The 20,626-nt window shown below is 38.9% G+C and overlaps 1 protein-coding gene across 3 annotated transcripts in view; it reads right to left on the bottom strand.

The window, feature by feature from the left end:
- Nucleotides 1–20,626, bottom strand: part of KCNIP4 (potassium voltage-gated channel interacting protein 4) — a 1,152,721-nt gene that overhangs the window by 804,301 nt on the left and 327,794 nt on the right. The gene's annotated exons all lie outside the window — the stretch shown is intronic.

Genomic DNA, 20,626 nt, shown 5'->3' with positions numbered 1-20,626 from the left:
GTGCCTCAGTCAGTTAAGTGTCTAACTCTTGATTTTGGCTCAGGGCATGATCTCAGGGTCTTGAGATCGAGTCCCGCATTGGGCTCCACACTTAACGTGGAGCCTGCTTAAGATTATCTGTCTCTCTTTCCCTCTGCCCCTCTTCCCCTGTTCTTGCTCTCTCTCTCAAAACATTAATGAATGAATGAATTAATTAATTAAAAAATAAAATAAGAAAGAATGGAATGGAATTAGAATTAAAATAAAATACAATAGACCAGACACTATCAGAGCACATCACGCATCATGAGGGTAAAGATTATCATTGAAACCTCTTACTACAGTTAGTAAGTACATGTATACATGTGTGGGTGTATGCTGAATTGTAATATAAAATATATTTTCTTACTAGGTGATAATCAAAAGCCTCTGAGAAGCACTGGATAGGAGGATACCCAAATTTTAGAGCTCTACTATCCATATGGCAATCAGTCTTGGCTACTCTCTGCTCGTGGCCCACTGACTAGGAAGAGAACATCATGCATTCTGCCTCTCTTTTCCTTTTGAAGTGGGATAAGCAGTTTAGTATAATAGGAACTAGAATCTAATAAGACCATGATTGTATAAGTTGGTGATTTTATTACCTAAATTTACTGGTTCATTAATGGAGATGTATATAATTTAGAGCTCAAATGTTAATAGTACCATATCATGGCCCTTCCCACTCCATCCACACAGAAAATGAATATAATCATTGCTGAATATATTAAGTGCCAAGAATAGCACACAAATTGCAGTTTAAAAATTTCAGTGACCTGGAAATTCTTTGTAATTTTAGAATAATATTTTACATTTGTTGGATGAAAATATTTATCTCCAGAGATGCATTTTCTTTTTTTTTTTTAAGATTTTATTTATTTATTTGAGAGGGAGAGAGAGAGCACCCACAGGCAAGGGGAGGGGCAGAGGGAGAAGAATAAGCAGACTCCCTGCTGAGTGGGAGGCCTGACATGAGGCTAGATCCTAGGACTCTGAGATCATGACCTGAGCTGAGGTCAAATGCTTAACTGACTGATCCACCCGGGGGCCCTGAGATGCATTTTCAAAGGAAAACATTTCCAACACAAATCTATGTCCACCTTGTAAATAAACCATGAACACATAATACAAAGAATGTAAATGGGGCATCTGGTATAAAAATATAACCCCCCTGAAATAACCAAGAAGTCTGTATTGTACATTTAGATAGTTACTCAAGCATGAGGAGAATAGTCTTTGGGGAAGAATGAGAAGAAAGTGGGTCAAATATATTAAAATTAATGTGTCTATCCCTCCCCAGATCATAATATTCTTAGTTTCAAATATCCTCATTGTCTTTCTTTCTCTGTAATTTCAGAGAAATCAGGGTAATATTGAGTGATATTCATAACACTAGGAATTTTCTTCGATCAGGCCCTTAATTAAAAATCTGTAACTGCCATGACTAGTAAGAGAGAACTCAACTGCAAAATCAGACTCATGTACATTCTTGAAGTACTTTTTCCCCTTTGAAGATATCCCCCTTTGAGGAAAAACCGCCCTCAGAAAAAATGAAAATGAATTTTAATGCATACCCATCACCTTAAAAGCTGAGTTTACAAATCAAGCATTGTGAACAATTTATAAGCATGTTCATTATAAGCATGTTAATTACAGAGAACAAACTGATAGTTACCAGAGGGGAGGTGGGTGGGGGCTGGGCTAAATAGGTGATGGGGATTAACGAGTGCACTTGTAGTGAGCACTGGGTGATGTATGGAAGTGTTGTTGAATCGCTATATTGTACACGCGAAACTAATATAACACCGTATGTTCACTAACAGGGATTTATTCTTTTATTTTAAATATTTTATTTATTTATCTGAATGAGAGAGAGAGAAAGTCAGAGAGTGTGAGAGAGAGAGAGAGTGCACAAGCAGGAGGGAAACGTAGAAGGAGAAGCAGACTCCCTGCCAAGCAGGGAGCCCAATGCGGTACTCGATCCCAGGACCCTGGGATGGTGACCTGAGCCGAAGGCAAACGCTTAACCGAATAAGCCACCCAGGTACCCTAACTGGAATTTAAATAAAAACTTTTAAAAAAGAACTGTATAGCATATTTAATGCCACGGACTTTAGAATTTGATAAATCTGAAGTAAAAAGTCTGAGATCAAATGGCAATTCAATTATTTTTCAGCTTTGTGACTTTGGGAAATTACTTAGGCTTTCTGTGCCTCAGTGTCCTCATGCATCAAATTAGGACAACAACATTGACTTTAGAAATAAAGTAAAGACGTGATGCTTAAATAAGACAACATATATATAACAGTTGTGTCAGGACCTGACATATAATAAATGTTCCATAACTGGTAGCTATTAAGTGTGAGAACAGTCACCAACAAGTCCTAGGAAATAGCTACTTGGTACAATGCCAGGATTACATACTCGGCCTTCCACAAAATAAATTATATTCGGGAAAACATCTTAACTTTTGCATTCAAAATTATGATGTATTATCTTAATAAAATTGTAATATGGATTTATGTTGGAAGGATAAATGTTCATAGCTGAAATACTGAACAAAGCCCATTATAAAACTGCTTTCATTTTACCCATTCTTTCTGAGTTCCGAGCAGGGGAGAAGTGAAGAAGAAACAGAATGAGCAGATGGTTTGATTTCATGAACTCGAGAGAATCTGAGATTGTGCTCTCAAGACACAGAAGAGTTCCCTGCACAGAGAATCAACACTTGTTCACTGAACGAAGCCTCCATATAAATATTACATTGTAAGATTATTTTTGCAGAGTTAAATTTCAATTCCTTGCCTGCTTTTGTCCATTTCAAAAACAAAATATGGCTCACTCATCCTCATACCACCAGGGTCCCGAAGGTGCCTGCCAGTTAACTGGCAATCATTGGACTTACAATGAATGATACTGATACATGATATACACAAAAAAATCAAACAAGGGTTTACTGCTTAGCAATTTGCCTAGCCCTGGTTAGTGGGCAGCTAGGGCAAATCACTGCTCTCATTTTTATTTTCTTTTCCCTCATTATCATTTATACTTTAGTGAAAATAAAGTTAAGTGAGTATATTTTTCCTCCTAGGGTATTTAGACCTTGGGTCTAAAATGTCTGTTTCTCCTTTAAAAAAAAAAATCAACTTTGAAAGATGTAATCAAGCTTTAAATTTTGTTTAATTCATAGAAGGATGCTCTTGTCAACCTGAATTATACTATGTATTTACCCCAAATTATTTTAGTCATCAAGAATTTACACACCGTAACAGAATCTGCCCTCAAGAAACTAAAAATCCAAATCAATATATACACACTAAGAAAATTTAGTAAAACGACAAGGCAGAGTATAATTAAGTGAAATTTGGATAATTTAGGAAGTAAATTGCCTTGATTAATAATAAATACCATATATTGACCTAAACACCAACTATTATTACTGATCTTCAAAATAACCAATTAGCAGACTTTCACCCCGATTGAGAGAGAGCAAGCCTCCAAACTTGGAGACTGTGGCTTGCTCCAGGTCCCACAACCAGTGAGGGGCAAATGCTAGATTCAATCCTATATCTGCCAGCCTTCAAAGATTGATTTTCCACTACACTCGCTACTGGAATAACAAGTGGGAAGAAACAAACTGAAGAAGGAGAAGGAGAAGGAGGAGAAGGGAGGGAGGGAGAGAGGGGAGGAAGGGAAGGAAGGGGGGAGAGAGGGAAGGAAGGAAGGAAGGAAGGAAGGAAGGAAGGAAGGAAGGAAGGAAGGAAGGAAGGAAGGAAAAGAAAGATTGTTAGGATGAGAGAGAAATAGGAATTTGAAAGAAAGATAAAAGAATAAATTTAAGGGGTTGGAACTTTTGTAGAAGGGCAAGACATATGACCTTCTCCAAGCAAGCCTGACCATTTCCTATGCTTGACTGAGTTTCATTTTATTTCATTTTTAAAAAGAAAAACCAGGCTGGAGAAGGCAAGCGGCCCAAGGGCAGAAATAGCCATTGAACAAAAGCTTAACACAGTAAATCCTACACTTAGCACAGAACTTGGCAAATATAAGTACTTAATAAATATTCCTGAAATATGCAACAGCAATAGCAAGTATGCACTGAGTACTTACAATGTACCAGCCCTGGCTAAGTATTCTTCATGTATTAACTGACGTGTTCCTCATGACAATGCTGTAAGGTGGGTGCTATACTTATCTCCATTGAGGAATGAGGAAATGAGGAATGAGGAAATGAGGAATGAGGAAACTGATGTTCAGAAAGCATATGCTGCATGCTCATGTCCCAAATCACTGGAGAATGAGACCCAGGAATTCAAGCTTCACATCCCCAGTCACTACCCACCAGGCTTCACTGAATGAATGGAATAATGAGGACTTTCTCAGTTTATTTCAATTACTCAAAAAACAAATTTTTGGCTTTAAAAATGTATTACCAAACATACATTGTTTTTGCCACTTATACAACTGAAATGAGGTGGAAACAAAGGGAAGGAATTGTAGCATATTTCTTTGTATCATGAAAGTGACAACCATTGATTCTGGCAGATCTGAAGCTTCCTCTTTGCTCTTTAAACAACATGCCATGCGGTTGTCAGGAAAAAATGGAAAATATGCTTGAAAATTCATCAGTTCACATATATTCCAGGAAGCATTTGCCATAAAAACAACTGTACTTGAATATATAGTAAAAGTATTAGTGTATAAAGTCCATTATTCTAGAAATCATAAAAGGAACTTCCAAGAAGCTTAATTTATTGACTGTTACTTTTATGAAATGAGAGTGTTGAAAGGAAAGCAAAGCTGAGATAATGGAATAGAGACACATAAGAAAGAAATACCGGTAATGAATGTCAGTTTGAAACACTACGATGGACCATGATGATGATTAAGACGAATGATTGCCAATGAGTCCTCATTGATGGAATGAACATTTAACTTAGGAGGGTCTCCAGCCTTTGGTGAAAAAGCGAAACTGCTTTTTAATTTACAAATAATAATAGCATTGATTAAAGATAGTGCGTTTTTGACATGGTGGTAAGCATTCACTCACATCGTCTCAGTTAATTTTCTTAGCAATGAGGCAAATACCAAAGTTTCCACTGTATAAACCAAGATGAAGAAACTGAGAATTGGACTTATTCTAGAAAAATCCTATAGTTCTCAATAACTCATCCAACCCGATTAAATGTTTGCATAACTAATATCCAGATACCTCCAAATATGGGGGAGCTCACCACTTTGTAGATCAGCTATATTTCATTTTTCTTGTGTATTTGACTATTTGAAAGGTCTTTTTTTTTTTTATTTCTCTTGAAATCTAGCTTCCTGTTGCTTCCATACATTGATCTTAGTTGTACCTTTTGAGGTCCAATTGTACCAAACAACTATTCCTTGTGATACCCCTTAAATATTTAAAACTATCCACCATATGTTAGCTAGTTCTTTTCCTTATTAAAATGACCAAAATGGGGTGCCTGGGTGACTCAGTCAGTTGGGAAGCTGACTCTTGATTTTGGCTCAGGTCATGATCTTAAGACTGATCTTAGGTTCGTGGGATAGAGCTCTGTGCCCTGCGTGGAGCCTGTTTGGGTTTCTCTCTCCCCCTCTGCCCCTCACACCTTTTCCCTCGCTCCCTCCCTCCCTCTCTCTCTCTCTCCCTCTCTCTAAAACATAAATAAATAAGTAAAACAAGCAAAATTACTATCAACATTACTTCATTATTCATTTTCAGATGTAAAAAAAAAGTAAAATAAATTTTATAGAGACAATTGCCGGCCACTGCCAATGAAATAAAAATTATTTATTGAGCATCTATTTAATTTTAAGAGAAACTGGAACCCTCTCTATACACTGAACTTCTAAGCTGCTGTATTTGACCATATGTATCTATCATGCTATGAGTGGTAGGCAATTGTTCCATCAAAGGCTGGTATGTGAGCGAAAGTCTTAAAAGACAGTTTATTCTCAATAAGTTGTCCCTGATGTGTCCTCCTCTCCTCATCAAAGCAACCCTCAAACCAAAGAGGAAAGAGGAAAGATTCTGATGCTGATCAGGGATTGGAGCTTTCTACTTCCTTTTCTCTGACATTCCATTCATGGTATATAACACCATCCCAGATGCATCAAGATTAGAACCCTAAGTATCCCAAATCCTACATCAGACACCGAATTACCTAGCTTTCAAAGATCATATGCAGGATACTTCTACCTTCTACATCTTTATTCACAGAGAGCTATGATCCTAAACCCAACTGAAGGGACACCCCCCACACTTTAGCAGAGGTACTCTAAAACATGCAGCTGGTAGTGAGAGAAATAATAAAAACACATTTATGCAATAATTGTCATTGAAATATAACTTGTCTTTAGGAAATATTGTCGGATGCCCAGCCAAGATTGAGGTTTTCTGTTCATGTGAATATTCCTACTTTTTGTTTGTATATTAGAGTATTTATAATTAATAACATACCCTATAAATCAGGATTCTGCAACCATTATTTGGAATATTCCCCAACATTTAAAATTTAGAAGCATGGCCAACTTAGTAGAACTAATCATTTCTTCATCCTTTCAAAAGCTGCTGAGCATCTCCTATTATGAGCCTGGTGCTAGGATAAGCACTGACAGAAGTAAAAAATGGTCTCCAGGTGTGCTGGGTGGCTCAGTTGGTTAAGAGTCCGACTTTGGCTCAGGTCATGATCCCAGGAGCCTCTCATCAGGCCACTGCTCAGCGAAGAGCCTGCTTCTCCCTCTCCCTCTGCTGCTACTCCCCCTGCGCTCTCTCTCTCTCTCTTTCTGTCTCTGCCAAATAAATAAAATCTTTAAAAAATATATGGTCCCCAGTAGAACAAGCACACAGAGAAGATACATATACACATAACATACACTGCATTCATGGTTGGGAGGAAAGGGCAGTTAGGCAAGGATTTCAAAGAAGGTAATAGCTGGGCTGAGTCTTAAAGGACAAAAAAGGATATGAGGCATAGTCTAGACCACAATCTAATTGAGGAAACAAGAAATAAAATATTAATGAAGAAGGCTGAGTTGGATAAGCAGATTATAAATACTGTAAGCAAGAGAGATAAGTAATAAGAGACTACATGTAAAAGGTAGCCATTTATCTGGGTTTTGAACTAAGCATGACGTTTAAGTAGTTAGAGGACAGAGGCAAATTATGTTCCCTCTAACTTTCTCCCATAATTCCTAATTATCCCTTTCCATGAGATTCTTAACAAGTAAATAATCACTTATTAAATATCTCTATCCCCTACTAAGCTGTAAATTACATGAGGGTAAAAGTCAAATATGTTTTTGGTCTCCTTTGTATTGCTGCCATTCTTAACATAGTACTTGTCAAGGAGTGTGTGTCTAGTAAATTTTGTTCAATAGCTGAAGGATTCAATCAGTGAACTGATTTGCTCAAGATGCTAAAAAACGTAAGACATTTTATAACATACCCATGTTAACTGATAATACTATAAAGATTAAAAATAAAACTTGGGGGAACAGCAGGAATTAGAAAAGGCTTAAGCAGAAGATGCGAGCAGAGGACTATTTGTAGATCAGGCAGAATTTAGACCTGATATGGTTGAGACTTTTTGAGTGTGAATGTGATGGGATGAAAAAGGTAAATTAAGAGTTTAGTCGGGGCGTCTGGGTGGCACAGCGGTTAAAGCGTCTGCCTTCGGCTCAGGGCGTGATCCCGGCGTTATGGGATCGAGCCCCACGTCAGGCTCCTCAGCTATGAGCCTGCTTCTTCCTCTCCCACTCCCCCTGCTTGTGTTCCCTCTCNCCTGGGTGGCACAGCGGTTAAGCGTCTGCCTTCAGCTCAGGGCGTGATCCCGGCGTTATGGGATCGAGCCCCACGTCAGGCTCCTCAGCTATGAGCCTGCTTCTTCCTCTCCCACTCCCCCTGCTTGTGTTCCCTCTCTCGCTGGCTGTCTCTATCTCTGTCTAATAAATAAATAAAAAATCTTTAAAAAAAAAAAAGAGTTTAGTCAAGTCCTGTATGCCAAATGAATTAAAGGGAGAGTCATTAGTGTCAGGTAAAGAGCTAAATATGTGCTTTCTCACTCAATCTAGTTGGAAAGGGAGGAAACCCTGTCCTAAAGTGTCTTCGCTAAAGGGTGGACAGGGAGGAAAGGAATGGCTATCAAGAAAACAATTGCTTGTGAATAGGCTAGCTTAGACTCAAATTGGTAAACAGATCTAGCTACGAAATATGCTAGACCCCTATCAAAATCAAATTGCAAGGTACCTTGTTTAAAAAGTATCAATAATTTCAAGAAAGTGACAGCAGAGCATTAAAATAAGTATCAGTCCTTCTAATCCTGGGCATGGGCTGCATACCCATGAAGCTGACCCTGTTGGTAAACATCCCATATTAGGGAAGGAAGGAAAAAAGCAGGAATGAAGGGGAGAATGAAGAAAAAAGAGAAGGTTTAGGGATTTTATTTACCATAAACTCAAAATGACACAGATACACAAAATTTTATTTTTTTATTGTTTATGTTTTTATTAATTTATTTGAGAGAGAGCAATAGAAAGAGTGGGGGTAGGGGCAGAGATAGAAGCAGACTCCCTACTGAGCAGGGAGCCTGAAGCAGGGCTTGATCCCAGGACCTTGGGATCAGGACCTGACCGGAAGGCAGACACTCAATTGACTGAGCCACCCAGGTGCCCCATTAAAATAACCTTATTTTTCAAGTTCCACTAATATGTAATTCCAATAGGTTATTGCTGTCTTTGATGCACACTAGATGTTATTAAGTTTATGTTTTGTAGTTTGGACTAGTGTATCAGTAAGGCTACCCTTAGAAAACTGGCCCCCACCATTGTCACCTCAAAATCAGGCAGTAACATTTTATGCTACATAAATAGCAACAGTATCCAGTACATATCCCACTATCCCACTGAATCCTACTCGTCTCAGAACCACTTTGGCCATATACTTATAAGCATTCTACTTTATTTTTTTTAAAGATTTTATTTATTTATTTGAGAGAAGGAGGGAGAGGGAGCACTAGCTGGGTGACAGGAGGTGGGGAGAGGGAGAAGCAGGCTGTCCACTGAGCAGGGAGCCCAATGTGGGGCTTGATCCCAGGACCCCGGGGTCATGACCTGAGCCCAAGGCAGACGCCTAACCGAGTGAGCCACCCAGGTGCCCCAAGCATTCTACTTTAAAACGCATTGACTTGACTTTTAATTTCTCACGTTATTCTCACTGGTTCTCCATAGACACAAGACAGAGAATGACTGACTGACTGGAGTTTTAAAAGGCCCACATAGCTTTGTTAGGGCTGATGATCACTGTTAGGCAAAAAGGAGAACTTTGGTATTTTGGCTTCTTTTGAATGGAACTCTCAATAATTCTGTTCAAGGTTGTTTGCATTCTAGGAATTCCTGAATCCAACCTCACCCCTGAATTATCCTCATTATAAGGTACATAAGTATAATGAAGCCGCATCTTCAATCTTTTATCTCATTGAAAAAAGGTAAATTCTAATTCTTCTAGCAAAGCAAACATGATGGCCAAATTAATAATTCTCACTTCCGTTTAGGGATTTAACAAGAAAGAAGTTAATGAAAGAGATGGCTAGGGCGTAAGAGGAATAGAAGAGGGATTTTTTGCTGTTTGGGATGGGGAGGGTAGAAAGAACAATTCACGGTTAGGAAGCCATGTAGTTTGTCTTCAAAGAGACAGTCTCGTGGTTACATGAGATAGCAACTGAAATAAGATGAACAGGAAGGAAAAACACATGAATTTATTGATATCACTGTATTAGATTCTTCCAAGAGTTCTGAGAAGTAACATCCAATCACTCTCTAAATGCTTTTAACCTCCTCTAAAACGTTGCATTGCATATGTTCATCTTGCAATTTAAATAATTTTTTCTCTTTTTAGAAAGTGAGGAAAAAAACAAAACACGGCTCTACTCCATAAGTAATGGGGAAGGAATGGAATGTTTGTGTGAACACATCAAAACTATAAAATCCAGAATGGAATCTTTAACTTACATGGCCACTACGAGGCTAACTGTCCATGCTGGTTTTCTTTACCTTAACGCTGCAGGAATTAAAAATGTAATGCATTTATAATCTATCAAAAGGTGGAGAGAGAGTGGGAGCCTCCGGTGGTTTTGTGGTCTGGGCACTGGGCTTGTGAGCTGACAACCTGTCGATGGCCTGTGTCTTTCTCGACCTTAATTAGGATTCTCGATTCAGAATTGCTGCCTGAGCTACACTAGTCACTGTGGTGTCTAGAACTGGCACAAACATGGTGACCCCCTTGCTCATAAAATGATTCATTACGTTCTCCCACTGTTACCACAGTAGCTTCTGCAGCCATCTCCAGGCCAGGTCAGATTTCCCACCGTCCCCAGTGCCCCACATCACCCTCGAGCCAGCTGGTGCGAGTTTCCAAACCTTGCTTCAGAGCACATTTTCTTGACACATCGAGACAGATGCATGCCCTTAAGTGGAGCTCTGCCAAGACCTGAGACAGGGCAATTTGTCTAATTCTCCTAATCGTGGAGGTTTTGAAAACTCTTGCTCCCTAGCAATATTAATGCTTGTCAACAACAACAAAAAGGAAGAACGCAAGGAATTGTCAGAGGTGTGTCATGACAGGCTGTTCTTCCCAGTGGAAGGATCTTTGTTTCTAGTGGTGTCAAAGTAAAATAGGAAGCATTTGTGTTCAAAATAGCTTTTAAAAATCTATCACTGAACAATCTGCTTACTTAGTAGATCCTGGGGCCTCTATGTGTGTGCTCTGCCTGAGGATGGAAAATGAGGTTTGTGGAGTAGCTGAAGGAAAGACAACTCAAGTGACTTGAAAGCTATGATACCAGGTTTCTTGCAATTTAAAGTAACTCAACGGGAACAATGTGAAAAAACAACAACAACAAAGGGAGCTGTATTCGTTCTGTGAAGGAAGATGTGTTCTGTGCTTTATGTGTGCTGCCTCACAAAATTCTGGGCTACACCACATTGGGAGTTCGCAATACTATTTAAGACATGTGGAAATAGTTCATTTTTTTTTAAACAAATATCAGTCAAGGTTGCAAGAGAATTCAATGAACAAGAACAAAAACAACTAACAAACAAGAAAAGATAGCATAATAGTTATGAGCAAAGGCTTTGGGTTGGAAAACATAAGATTAATTACTTCATGACCTTGAGCAAGATTTAACCTTTATGTAAACAACAATAGTATCAACCTGCAAGATTGACTGGTAGACTGTTTAAGATGCAAAATGCTTAGGGCAATATTTGGCAGAGAAGAAGGCATTAGTAAATGGAAGGCAGCATTAGAAACTATAATAGCGAGGACAGGAGAAAGGAGGAGGAGAAAGGGAGACATGGAAATTCAATCACTCAATCAGTCAGAACAGAACAAAATATGGGTGAATATTTAATTTGATCTCAGGAGGAAAAATGCTGCCTAAGCTTAAAATTAATGGAAGGAATCACAGGAGATTTTTTTTTAAAAATCAATAAAAATGCCCACATAAAAATTTAAAATTTCTGCACATAGGAATCATAAACAGAATTAAAAGGCAAGTCAATTACAATTATCAGGACCAATTATTTGGAGAAGAGGAAAGAAGAGTAATCAGAACATGTGAGTATACCATTTTTCCTCCTTAGGGTGCTTTGCATTTAGTTGAAAATTCAGACCACATTAACATAAAATAGTTTATAATTAATTATAGAATATCATAAATATGCAAATATTAGAGGGAATTAACAGACACAAGTCTGACTGGATATTGGTAAAGAAACAAACTATATACCAAATGGGACCAATGGTAGGTGGCTTCCTGGAGACGAGTGCATCATTTATGGCATCCAAAATGCAAGGAACCTTGTGGGATCCTCGACCTGAACCCTGTGAATTGCACAAAATTCCTGTTTGTCCTACCTGGCTGGGCTTTATGAGGTTACAGTAAAGTCTGACACTAGGAGTTCTTCTCCCTCTCTTCTATTCAGAGGTTGGTTGGCCGCTTTACAAATATCATAAAAGGCTTCCCTACATTTTATGAAGACTTGGGCTTGACAATGAATCAGGTCACAGGTCTACCAACTATACCCGTCTCTTCTTATCTCACTCAGAGGCTAAAATGCATCACAACACAAATGCACAATTCCAAATGTCTCTAGGCCAAGACAACAGTTATAACAAGTGGATTGCTTTCACTGATACACTTCAAAAATCTTCCACGCATTTTGCCTACACTACATTTTGGGCTTTTTAAATTAAGTTTCTAAATTTACAGTCTGATCTCCCTGACAGCTCCTCATAAATGGTAAACAATTTATATAATCCTCTAGTTCCTTGTTAGAATTACATTCATATTTAGATCTTCATTACTTTCCCATCCCAAATTTGGTCTTGCACCCCAGTTCTGATTTATGAAGCAAGCTCTCATATTTGGACAGGTTTACTATTCTAAGAATACACATGTACTGCCCAATGCCTCAGTTTAATTAAGAGAAGTTGGTTACTAATAACATTCATACTTAAGCATTCTGCAGAGAGTGAGCTATAAATCTTTCGTGTCAGCACACGTCTCAGTATGTACTACAAGAACAGTTTCAGGGTAAGGAGGTACCAGCTCATGAACCTGTCATGGGGCTGATTTGTTTCCTCGAGATCAGCCAGTGAGTGGTAAGACACCATCTTGATCTGGATCTGAAGCATAAATCATAGTTGTAAGAAGTTGCCTATAATACAATGATTACACTGATAACCCTGAAAAACCAATTGGTAAAACCAAGAGTAGATGTTTAAAAATGTGGACTAGTGCTACAGAGAGGGTACCTGAGTGGAGCGCAATGCTGGATTCTGCTAGCACCCTTTGGGGGACTTTTAAAATAATACCAATGTCCCGGATGCATACCCGTTCTAACACGGAGGATCACTACTAACCTCATAAATGACAGGAGAAGAGCCAATCTGCGGAGGTAAATGCTCCATCTCCTTAACACTCCAACTTCATCACCACTCATCCATGGCTTTAGCATAAACTATATGGCAAAAGCCATGAGGTTCTATGACTCAAAAGTAGTTGCAATAGAGATTGTGAATTTGCTTCCTTGTAACCTGTGGAATTCTGGGTCCAAACAGACGTATTGGCAAAATCGTTTTTGCGTAGTATCACCATGATCACTGTGTCAACATTTCATTCCCTACTGAGGTATCCAATACACTTGGCACACTTTCTACTGTTAAAAAAGCAGCAGCTCACTCTTCTGTTTCCAACTCACCTGGAAATAGAATAGGGAACCTTTGGGGAACTCAGATGGGGCGCAGGATGAGCTTTGAGGAAGACAAAAAGGTTCTTGGCTTCCTTCTTCCTCTGAGTCACAGCAAACGTTCTCCTCTAACAGTTATTTCCCTACTCCCAGTTTCTCCTCGGAGTATCTCACCACTGGAGCCTCATTGACTCAGAATAATTCAATATGTCCTGTTCTGTAATGAGTTGGCTGCTACCATGATAACCACTGCATAAATACCTAATGAAATGAGGACTGTCTGTCTCCTCTATCCCCAGCCAGGCTTGTTGCCTCTTAGCCAAGAGAACATCCTGAAGGAAACTGCCTGGACGGAGTGTCTTCTGCAATAGTTCATGTTAATAACATTTTAAACGAAGGACATTTTTTCATAGTCCTGGGAACTATGGCACAAGCAAGGATGCTTGTTTCTGTCTAGTATTCTCCTTATGAAGCACTCATTAGTTATCTCCTTCGGGTCTTATCACTTTTAAGACCATCTCACCAATTGGGCAACCAGAATAAAATCAAAGCCTAAATGCAGAGCGATATCTCTGTAATGAAGCAGAGAAAGTCAAGTCCAATTTTTCTGGTCAAGAGCTCCACATACAATACTTTTTCTATTCAGTGTGGCAATAATCAGATTTCTGCTAAGACACTGTTTCTCCTCTAAAATAGAGAAAAGTTGAAATGTGGTATTTATATATAAAAATATAAAAAAATAAAAAATAAATATGTGTGTATATACATAATATAATAAATATATTTATTTATTTATAAATAATAATACCATAAATAAATAAAGTGTGGCACTTTACCAGAGGTCTTTAGCTGCACACTATAGAAAGAGGCTGACTACCTTAAATGGAAAAGACACTGATTGGCTGGATTTGTGGACTACACTGGTTTGACAGGAACACTGGCTTCTAGACAAAAGGTAAGAAGCAAGGCAATAATGAAAATCCAAGTATCATAAACCACTTAATAAACTTGTCGGAATGCCACAGTTGGAATACATGAGCTCCAAATATTTATTCTCTCACTTCTTGGTGGCAAACTGACCAGCAGCAGCTCTGTGATATTGTGATTTATTATAAATCAGATTTGGTCTTAGACTTCTTCTAGGCACAGAGCTCCTAAAAACCTTGGAATTTCCTGTGATAAGAACAATAAAAGTGTCTTTTGTGATGTTAGTGAAGTGATTTTGGAAAAGGTCTCAGGGAACCTAAGGTTGGGGGCTGGTTGTCAGGGGAACCAACCACAGGATTAGAGGGTGAGAACTTTCAGTCACCACCCCATCCAGGGAGGGGAGAAGGGCTGGAGGTTGAATCAATCACTAGTGGCCAAAGATTCCATCCGTTATGCCTATGTAATGAAGCCTCCATAAAGACCCCAGGACAGGGTTAGGAGGGCTTCGAGGGTGGTGAACACATGATCTGGGATAAAGAAGTGTGCATGGAAAGGGCACGGAAGCTCCACACCCCTCCCCCATATCTTGCCCTGTGCATGCCTTCCATCTGGCTGTTCCTGAGTTACACCCATTCATAATAAAACCGGTGAACTAGTAAATAAAATGTTTCTCTGAGTTTGGTGAGTCACTGTGGCAAATTAATTGAACCTGAGGAAGGGATTATTAGAATTTCTGATTTACAGCTAGAAGGTAGAAGTACATGTGAGACCCTGGACTTGTGACTGGCATCTAAAGGGGGAAGGAGAGGGAGTCTTGTAGGACTGAACCCCTAAACTTGTGGGGATCTGATGCTATCTCCTGGCAGAGGGTGTCAGAATTGAGTTGAATTGTAGGACACCCAGCTGGTGTCCAGAGAATTGCTTGGTAGTGAGGAGGAAACTCCCCCTCCACACATCGGAAAGTGAGTCTCAGGACACCAAAATAACCCCTAACTTTATATCAGTTCAAGTTCAGCAGGAAAGAAAACCTGTTGTCTTCCTGACAGCATCGAGGTCAATTTCATTGTGTCACCAGCTGCCTATCCCTAAAGCAATCACGGTGACCAGAGAACTCAATTCTCCAATTGGACAGGCCTCTCTTCTTTACTCGTTCCTGAAACAAGGGAAGGAACATAGTCAACTTTGTTGGAAACTTGGAGTCTGAGAGTTGAGAAGGGATGGTTCTCCCAAGGAAGTTTTCATAGTACTCTCATAAAAGAAATGCAAGGAAGCCAAAAAACAAATGTGCACTGCCCCACAAAAGATAGTCTCCACAAAGGTTTGGAAGTAGAATACAAAGGTAATGAAAGGAAAATAAGCACATTGACAGATGTTTGATATCATCATAAGCCATTTGGGAATTACTAATTAAAACAAAAGTGAAACAAACAAACAAAAAACCCAAAAAAACCAAAGTTAGAAAACTTAGCCCAATTAGAATGGCCAAAATCCAAAGCACTGACAACATCAAATATTGGCAAGTACATGGAGCAAGAGGAACTCACATTCATTGCTAACAGGAATGCAAAGGGGGTGCAGCCACTTTAGAAGACAGTTTGGCAATTTCTTACAAAATTAAACATACTGTTAACCTTACAGTCCAGTGAAATGAAAACTGAAGTCTACACAAAAACCTGCATGTGGACATTCACAACAGCTTTATTCACAGTCGCCCAAATTTGGAAACAACCAAGATATCCTTCAGTAGGTGAATGGATGAGTAAACTGTGGTATTTCCAAGCAATGGAATACTAATCAGTGCTAAAAGAAATGAGTTATGCCATGAAAAGACATGAAGGAATCCTAAATGCATATTACTAAGTGAAAGAAGCCAATTGGAAAAGGCTACTAATTATATAATTTCAATTATATGACATTTCGGAAAAGGTAAAATTATGGAGACAGTAAAAAGACCTTTGGTTGCCAGGAGTTGGGGGTGGGGAAAGGGAGGTATGATTGGTGGAAGGGAGATAATTTTTTTTTAAAGATTTTATTTATTTGGGGGCACCTGGGTGGCAAAGCGGTTAAGCATCTGCCTTCGGCTCAGGGCGTGATCCTGGCATTATGGGATCGATCCCCACATCAGTCTCCTCCGCTATGAGCCTGCTTCTTCCTCTCCCACTCCCGCTGTGTTCCCTCTCTTGCTGGCTGTCTCTATCTCTGTCAAATAAATAAATAAAAAATCTTAAAAAAAAAAAAGATTTTATTTATTTGACAGAAAGAGAGAGAGAGAGAAGAGGGGCAGAAGGAGGGGGAGAAACAGACTCCCCACTGAGCGGGGAGCCTGATGTGGGGTTCCATCCCAGGACCCTGAGATCATGACCTGAGCCTAAATCCAGAGTCAGATGCTTAACTGACTGAGCCACCCAGGTGCCCTGGAACGCAGAGAATTTTTAAGGCAGTGAAGATATTCTGACACCACAGTGACAAATACACGTCATGATACTTTTGTCCAAATCCATAGAATGAAAAACACCAAGAGTGAACGTAAACCGTGGCCTGTGGGCGATTATGATATGTCAGTGTAGATTCATCAATTGTAACAAATGTGCCACTGTGGTCTAGGATGTTGACAGTGGGAGAGTTTGTGCATGTGTGGGGGTACAGGATACATGGGAATCCTCTGAAACTGCCCTCGATTTTGCTATGAACCTAAATTTGCTCTAAAAATAAAGCTTATTAAAATAATAATAATAATAAAGGTCTCAGAAGCCAATAATCCTGACTTCCTTCTTTCCCTTCTCATTAACGCCAATGTCCCTGATAAACCATAAAAACCCACGGCATTTTTCTTCGGTTTTAATTCTACCAGTCACATTTTCTTAGTGGTATAGCATTGAGTATAACGCCTAACCTCCAAAATCTAGGATAAAATGTGATAACTTGTCTAGATTATATAGCTAAGCATCTAGGAATCTTAATAAACACTTATTGAGCAATAGTTAAGTTCTAGAAACTGAAATGAGCACTTTATATATAATAACTCACTTAACCCTATAAAGCAGGTATTACTGTTCCTCCTATTTAAGAGAGACATAAATAAACTGAAGCAGAAATAGGTTAAGAAGTTATACAAAGTCACATGTCTGATAAGCATGAAAGCTGAAATATGAACCCAGATGATGTAGGTCTGGAAACTTTGTTTTTCCCAATATGCTAAACTGCCGTTATGTCCATATTCCTATAGAGAGAACCATACAACTCCTAATTTCCTTTTTCCCCTCCATTTACTCCATTGGATGATTAGGTGTTTTACCACCTGTGATAGTTTTTCAAGTTTACGGGTAAATAAGTGGGGACAAACTAAGGTAGTATTAGGAATTCTAGTGTCTAAATAACTATTTTGATTGATTTTGATAGATTTTGACTTTTGAGTAAGGAGATGTGCAACTCAGCCAGCATGTCTGAGATCAATCCTGGGCCAGTATTTCAATCGCTACTTAACTCTTCTTATTTCCACCTTTCTATCCATCTTCTCTTTCAGAAGTAAGTAGGGAAGAGTAAAAATAATGTCTAATTCATGCTCTTGATATGAGACAATTCTGGTCTTTGAAGGGTAATCCATTTATGGAACAAAAGAGTCAAGTGAAATTGAACAAGAACTGAAAGAGAAATAACACTTAACATTAATCTGGAAGTGATGAATATTCAGAGAAGGAACTTAAGCTTCAATTTCAGACAAAAACACCACTGCTCCTCTCTTCTGCTCAGAGATGCTGGTTTATACAACAGATTTATTTCTGTGTCAAGTATATTACATGCTGGTTAACAATATTCATTCTCAGAGTTTTCTGTTCAGGTAAAATGAAATCATTTTTTAAAAGCTGTTAATTATTTTCTAATGCCCAGAGTTTGTTGATGTTGTTTTCTTTTGTTTTTTCAATTTTCTGACTGTTGCATATGCCCTCCTTCAACTGCGAAGTTCTCAAAGATAAGGCATGCCTTCTTCTTTTCTTCCTTCCTTCTTTCTCTCACGAGCATTTATTGAGCACCTACTATGAGCAGTATTTAGGCCTTGTGGGAGATATAAAAATAAGATACGGTTCTTAAAAGATCAGAAATAAAGATAAACATGATTAACATACCGCAGTTTACTCATGGGAGCAAAGACATTGACTAACCTGTAAATTACCCTTTACAACTTGAAGCACAGTAAATGGAAGTAAAGCCTCTCTTTCCAGGCCAAAGTATTTAAATGTCGATGCAAGACTTTTCAGCATGTTCTTTTTTGTCTGGATGTTCTCGATTGTGCTGTTTCAAAATGGGGAAGGAGCCATCAGCCAGGGTGGATACGGGAACTTAGCTCCCTCAATGACCATGGCTGGATATGGGCCATGAATGCGCATGGAACCTTTGTTGCTTTATGAAACTGAAACTTCAGAGTGAATTTGGGGGTGCAGCATGGCCTATTCTATTCTGACTAATACATTCATAATGGGAATTAGAGAACAGAAGAAATAATAACATTTATGTAGATCTTACTAGGGCCCAGAACTATTTTAAGCAATTACCACATATCACCCCATTTTATCCTTACAACAACCCAATGAAATAGGTACCATTATCATTCCCACTTTAAGATGTATAAATTGAGGCACAAGCAGATAACTGACTTGCTCACAAACATATAACTAAAATGTCAGACCAGAAGTTTCGAATGAGGACAGGCTACTTTGGCCATCCTGCAAATTGGTCTATAATCATACTAATCCAATTCTTATTTACATTTTGCAATTATACACTAAAATTTTTCAACTTCTTGGATTCATTCTAATGGGCAGATATTTAAATAAGCCATAACTGTCTTTCAAAAGCAACTTCAGTCATGCTTCATCTATAAACACAAGAAGTCTACTGACTCAATAAATGATGACAACCGTTAAAATTGCTTTTTTTTTCTTCCTATTGCTGCTTTTAGGAGTTGCCCTGCTTTTCCTGGGATAAAGACCACCCCATTTAACTTGAAATGTTGCTGAAGTCAGAGCCATATCAAATTACCTGCATGATGTTCTGATAGCTTCCCGACCCCATCTACTCTTCTGGGAAGAAAAAAAATTAAATTCAAAAAAAGAAAAAGAAAGAAAAAGGAAAACAAAGAAAACAAAGATGCCTTCACCTGGCATTGAGCCAGGGAAGCACAAAGCTTTTCTTATTGGTGCTATTTATATCCCTGAATTACTCTGTTAGAAACATGGGGCCTAATGAGGGATGGACTTCTGCTTAACACAAATCAAATCACCCCCTCAATAAAAACCTTCCTTAAGATGGTACTCAAGAGGGACAGGAGGTGCCAGGTATGCAGCTAGAAGCTGAGAAAGAACCAAGATATTGTGAAGAAGATACGGAGAGTGAGTTCCAGGCAGATTCAGGAGTAGGAAAACGGAAGCTGAGGGGATGGAAGGATGGGGGTGGAGAAGGGGTTTGTGGGAGTCTGAGAGGAAAAGAAGTCTAATGATTTCATCAAGTGAAACATGATGGGGGTGGGCAGGCCTGGGGAATATAAAGCCAGCCCACCTACAGGATCTCTGATAAAATGCTGTTCAAAAATACCTTAGTGCAACTTTCTAGGAAGAGGGACTGCTTCAAAATTAGCCCAGGATGAAAGTCAGGCTTCCCTCAGAAAGCTGAGGGGAGAGTCACAAAGCCTGCCATCAAAGGGCACTGCCCCTCAGTCCACAGACTTCATCAAAGTGTAAGGAAGACTTTTCTTTTGACTGGGCCCTTCATTATCCACACCTCACTCGGACCCCTGGCCTGGTCTACTGTATGCTTCCACTTAGAGCTTCCTTTTCCTGGCAGACTGGGGGTGACCCAAAATAAAAGGCTGAGGGAGTTCTCTAAAAAAGAAACAAACAAACAAGACCCTAATGCCCCCCCCCAGTACTGCTTCAACAGCAAGGTGTCCTGACATCCCAGGCTTTCATGATATTGGGTCTTTCCGGAGAAACGAATTAGATTCCCTGCAGTCAATATCAAGGTAAAGAGAGTCTATTCACAGGAAAACAAACATTTTGCTAAAAAGGAAAGAAAAAGAAGACAAGCAAAGAGAAAAGAAAAAAAAAACATCTTGATTCAGGACCATCATAAATAATTATAAACCACTGATTCAATTAGGAGAGTAAATTATTTCTTTTTTTTGTTGTTTTTATTTTTTTTAATTTTTATTTTATTTTATTTATTTATTTATTTATTTTTTAATGATTTTTTTAATTATATTATGTTAATCACCATACAGTACATCCCCGGATTCTGATGTAAAGTTCGATGCTTCATTAGTTGCATATAACACCCAGTGCACCATGCAATACGTGCCCTCCTTACTACCCATCACCAGTCTATCCCATTCCCCCACACCCTCCCCTCTGAAGTCTTCAGTTTGTTTCTC

The sequence above is a fragment of the Ailuropoda melanoleuca genome, chromosome 11, assembly GCF_002007445.2.
Source record: "Ailuropoda melanoleuca isolate Jingjing chromosome 11, ASM200744v2, whole genome shotgun sequence".
In the NCBI taxonomy this organism is placed as follows: domain Eukaryota; kingdom Metazoa; phylum Chordata; class Mammalia; order Carnivora; family Ursidae; genus Ailuropoda; species Ailuropoda melanoleuca.
The sequence above is the reverse complement of the archived record's forward strand: the minus strand, read 5'-3'. Positions and strand labels throughout refer to the sequence as shown.